Raw genomic sequence first — 6,000 nt, forward strand, 5'->3', positions numbered from 1 at the left:
CAGATTAACATAGTAAAAATAATCATCGTACCAAAAGCAATCTACAGATTCAGTGCAGTACTCATCAAATTCTCACTCATTTATTCACAGAGATAGAAAGAGCAATGCTCAAATTTTTCTGGAATAGCAAAAAAATCCAGGATAGCAAAATCCATTCTCAACAATAAAAGAACTTCTGGGGAAATCACCAACCTTGGCCTGAAGGTATACTCCAGAGCAATAGTGATAAACACCACATGGTATTGGTACAGAGACAGGCAAGTAGATCAATGGAATAGAATTGAAGACCCAGAAATAAACACATGTAACTATAGTCACTTGATCTTTGACAAAAAAGCCAAAATCATCCAGTGGAATAAAGACAGCATTTCAACAAATGGTGCTGTTTCAACTGGCAGTTGGCATGTAGAAAAATTCAAATTGTTCCACTCTTATCTCCTTGTACAAAGCTCAAGTCCAAGGGGATCAAGGACCTCCACATAAAACTAGATATATTGAATCTAATAGAAGAGAAAGTGGGAAAGAACCTGGAACACATTGACACAGGGGAAAAGTTCCTAAAGAGGACAACAATGGCTTATGCACTAAGATCAACAATTCACAAATGGGACCTAATAAAATTGAAAAGTTTCTGTAAGGCAAAGTACATTGCCAATAGGACAAAACAGCAACCCAGATTGGGAAAAGATCTTTATTAACCATACACACACACACACACACACACACACACACACACACACACACACACTAGACTCCAGAGAACCATACACACACACACACACACATAGTTGAAAAAACTAACATTCACACTAAAAATTGAAAGGAGACAGAGAATCAGCCATCAAAGTTACAATAGCGGATCTAGATAAAATAAGCAAGGAACATGAAAATTAAAAATAAAACAGGTATGGAATACAAAGGGAATGTGGGACACCAAGAAAATGGAAACCTTTGAAGTATAGGCATAGATGAGAGAAAAAAAGCCCTAAGTTAATGGCATAGCATATGTCTCCAACAAGATCTTAGAAACAAACTAAGAAACAACCATACAAATACAAGAAGTATACAGAACACCAAATAGACACAATTGGAAAAGAAAATATGCACAGCATATCATTGGTAAGGAATTCTCAATTAAGGAAATCCGAATGGTTGAGAAACACATAAAGAAATGTTCAACATTCTTAGTAAACAGGGAAATGCAAATCAAAACAACCCTGAGATTACACCTCACACCAGACAGAATGGCTAAGATCAAAATCTCAGGTGATAGTAGATGCTGGTAAGGATGTCAAGAAAGAGGAAAACTCCTCCATTGTTGGTGGGATTGCAAACTGATACAACCACTCTGGAAATCAGTCTGGTAAGGTTCCTCAGAAAATTGGACATAGTCATGTTGAACATTTCTTTATGATTTTCTTGGCCATTTGAATTTCCTCAGAAAATTGGATCAAGTTATATCATTCCTGGGCATAAACCCAAAAGATGCTCCAACATATAACAAGGACACATGCTCCACTATGTTCATAGCAGCTTTATTTATAATAGCCAGAAGCTGGAAAGATCTCCAATGTCCTTCAACAGAGGAATGGATACAGAAAATGTGGTACATTTACACAATGGAATACTACTCAGCTATAAAAAAAACAATGAATTCCTGAAATTCTTAGGCAAACGGATTCAACTAGAAAATATCATCCTGAGTGAGGTAACCCAATCACAAAAGAACACACATGGTATGCACTCACTGATAAGTGGATATTAGCCCAAAAGCTTGCAGTACCCGAGATACAACTCACAGATCATATGAAGCTCATGAAGAAGGAAGACCAAAAAGTGTGGGTGCTTTGGTCCTTCTTAGAAGGAATAACAAAATATTCATGGGAGCAAATATGGAAACAAAGCAAGGAACAGAAACTGAAGGAGGGGCCATCTGGAGACCATTCCACCTGGGTATTCATCCATGTGCAGTCACCAAAGGTAGATGCTGATGTAGATGTCAGGAAGTGCATGCTGACCAGAGTCTCATATACCTGTCTCCTTAGAGGCTCTGCCAGAGTCTGACATACACAGAGATGGATGCTCACAGCTAAACATTGAACTGATCAAGGAGTTCCCAATAGAGGAGTTAGAGAGAAGACTGAATGAGCTGAAGGGGTTTTTGGCCCCATGGGGAGAGTAACAGTGTCAACCAACCAGAGCTCCCAGAGCCTAAATTGCAAGCCTGGGAGCACACAGGAAGTGACCCATTGCTCCAGCTGTATATGTAGGGGAGGATAGCCTTGTAGGGCATAGGTGGGAGACGAGGTCCTTGGTCCAGTGAAGTCTAGAAGCCCCAGTGTAGGGGAATTTGAGAGAAGGGAGGTGGGAGTGGGTGAGTGGGTTGGGGCACACCCTCATAGAAGAAGGAGGTGGGGATAGGATAAGGGATGTCTTGGGGGGGGGAGAAATGGGGAAGGGGATAACATCTGAAATGTAAATAAATAAAATATCCAATACAAAAGACAAAAAATTAAACATACATGACAAAGAAAGTGTACTGAAAACTGAAAGAGAAAAACAATGCAAGTTTCATATAAAACAAAACCCATAAGAAAAACAGCCAATTTCTCAGTGGAAGCACTGAAACCTGGAAGAGGGTGAAGCAGTACATTCCAAGTCCCAAAAGACAGCCAACATAAAACAATACATCCATGAAAACTATCAACCATGATTGCAGGAGAAAAATTTTGCATGATAGACACAGCACACACACATACACACACACTCATGCATGCACACGCACAGGCATGGGTGTGCACTCTTCCCAAACCAAACTGAGGAAATACAGGAAGCACTATTTTGTGCTGAGAAAAGGAATGGGCATAGCTGACTGTGAAAGAAACTATGAATTTATAACTATTAAGACACAATGAACCACTGGGAACACAAACACCAAAAAATCAACAGCACTATGATGATCACAACACACACATTTCAATAATTTTAAATATCAATAGCATCAATTGTGTAATCAAAAGACAGACTAACTGAATTTATCATGACATAAAATTTATCTATCTGCTTCCTATATGCAACATATCTTAGTTTTAAAGACAGGTATCATCATTAAAGTAAAATTATGGATAAAAGTACTACAATTTAACAAGACCAGGAGATAAGCAGATGCCACTATACTAATATCTGAAAAAATAGACTTCAAAATAAAACTTATCAGAAAATGTAAGAGGAATATGTTATTCTAATCAAGAAAACATTTAACCAAGAAGAGTTTACTATCCTAAGCATATATGCACCCAACTCGGATGCATTATTTTATTAAAAAAAATACTACTGGTATTAGATACAGATTAACATCAATCTCTTAATAGTAGGTGACTTCAACAGCACACTTTCTCCAAAAGTGTGTCATCTAGACAAATATAAAGAAAAATATCAGAATTCACATCATATAGCACCTGAACTTAACAGATATCCGCCGAATATTCTACCAAAAACACCAAAGAATTCACATTTCACTCACTCAATAGCACATGGAAACTTTTCTAAAATAGACCATATCCTGAGACACAGAACAAATCATTATAAAATAAAAATGATTTAAGTCACTCATTGTATCGTATCTGACAAAAATGCAGTAATACTGGAAACTGGCATGGCAGCAAATAGATCTCTTGCAAACCCACACACTCATGAATAATACAGAACTCACTACTGAATGATTTTTGGGTCAAAGAAAAAGAACATAAGAAATTCCTGGAAAAAATGAAAATAACACAACACCACAAAATCTCTTGGACATAATGAGAGCAATTCTGTGAGAGAAATTATAGCCTACATTAAAAAGATCAGAAAGAATACAAATAAATGGCTCAATGATGCATCATATCCAGTAGATGACAAGAAATGATAAAAATCAGGGTAGAGGTCAATGAAACAAACAAAACAATGCAAAAAAACAATAAATTAAAGAGCTACTTCTTTGAAAAGATAATACTGACAGACCTGACAGACCCATGACCCAACTAACCAAGTGAAGGAGAGTACCCAGATTAACTCTGAAATGATCAGGGAAACATAACAGACATCAAAGAAATTCAGAAAGCTAAAAGTAAATACAAAAACCTGTACTGTATGGCTGAAAAATACAAAATAAATGGATGATTTCCTAAATCAGTCCAAACCCCAAAAATTAAATCAAGAAGTCAACAACCTTACATACCATTACAAATAAGGAGCCTGAAAATACCAATAAAAAGCCTTCTTGTCAAAAGAATGAATAATAAAAAAAATTCAAGTCCAGATTGATTGGATTTACAGCAGAATTCTTGCAACTATTCAAAGAAGATTTACAGCAAGTCCTTCTTAAATTATTTGAAAAATGAAATGAGGAGTAGGAGAAGGAGGAAAGGAAGAAGAAAATATTGTTGTTGTTGTTGTTGATGATGATGATGATGATGATGATAGCTGGAGCAGTCAAGGCAATATAAAGAAATTAAAGGGATAGAAGTAGGGAAAGAAGCCAAACTATGCCTATTTACAGATGCCATTATTAGAGATCATACTTTTGAGATACCTACCAGAAAACTTTTAGAAATGATAATTCATCAATGTGGCAGGTTGCAGAATCAACATGCACAGTTCAATTGGTTTCCTGCATACCAGCAACAAGCACATATTCAAGAAGGTTATGGACACACTCCCATTTTAGCCTCACAGAAAATATGTCTAGAAATGAACCTACCAAGGAAGTGAATGACCTCTATAAAGAAAAATTTAAACATCTGAAGAAATGGATAAAGAGAAACACAATAGAAAGAATATCCCATGATAATTGCTTGGTAGAATTAACATAATGAAAATTACTACTCTATCAAAAGCTATAAACAGATTTAATACAATTCCAGTCAAAACATTCATCTCATTCTTTACAGAAAAATAAAAAAAGCTGTCATAAGATTCATATGCAGCCACAAAAGTTCCAGATTAGGCAGCATAGACCTGAGTAACAGTTACCCTAACTTAGACAATTTGGTACCAGAATTGGGGTATTGCTGTGACAGACTGATCTTATTTTGGGGAGGATTGTGGAAGGTCTTTGGATCTTTGGCCAGGAAGTCATTGAGTGTGGGTGGGTTTTTTGGGGGCTTGAAAGATAAAGAATGTTGAGAGCAGTGCAGACAATGGAAGCCTGGCTTGTAAAGTTTCAAAGGAAGGCAGAGACTCTATTGGGCCATTTTTGTTAAGTATCTGTGATGTCTGATCACCTGGAACTGAAGAATCAGCATCAATTAGAGATGAGACAAGAACAATTGTAATAAAACTTTTGTGTTGCTGAAACAATGGATGCTGGTCAACTAGAGCTGAGAAATTAGTCAAGGACTAAGAAGACACCAGCATCACTGAAGTGAAATCTGGGAAATGATTCCACAGGAACTACAGACAGAAGCTGTGTTCCCGAGTCAGCCAAGGTTTTACTTTGTGCTAGCAGCTGAACTTGGTAGTTTAAGAGTCATCTATATGGTAACTGTATTTAAGAGGTCATAGACAGCAGCTGAAGCTTGGTACTGTATTTAAGAGCCAGTTAGAGGTTACTGGTAAGAGCGTATCCAACTTACAGGAAAAAACCCCAGAATTTTTGGAGATGCCAGAACCATAAGATCATCACCAAGAACAGCAACAACAGTGGAATGGAGCTAAGCAGAGCCCCAAAGACAAGCTATGTGTATAGCTGATGGCAGAGACAGAAAAGTGACCCAAGCTGTTTGTAGACAATTATGAGTTAATCCCAGATACTGAACACTGAGTTATTTACACTGTTGTAGATGGGCTTTGCTTTATTCAGATTGTGACTGTCCTGGTTCTTCCCTCCTGAAGTGAGAAGGTATGTTTTTCATTTTATATGAGCCTACATATAGAAAGTTTAAACTTTTAAAGAGATCTTGGAATTTTAGAAAGACATTGTATTTTAAAAGAGACTGAATTTCCAGTGTTTGAAAT

This window comes from Grammomys surdaster, unplaced genomic scaffold (assembly GCF_004785775.1).
Source record: "Grammomys surdaster isolate TR1022 unplaced genomic scaffold, NIH_TR_1.0 61, whole genome shotgun sequence".
Taxonomy (NCBI): domain Eukaryota; kingdom Metazoa; phylum Chordata; class Mammalia; order Rodentia; family Muridae; genus Grammomys; species Grammomys surdaster.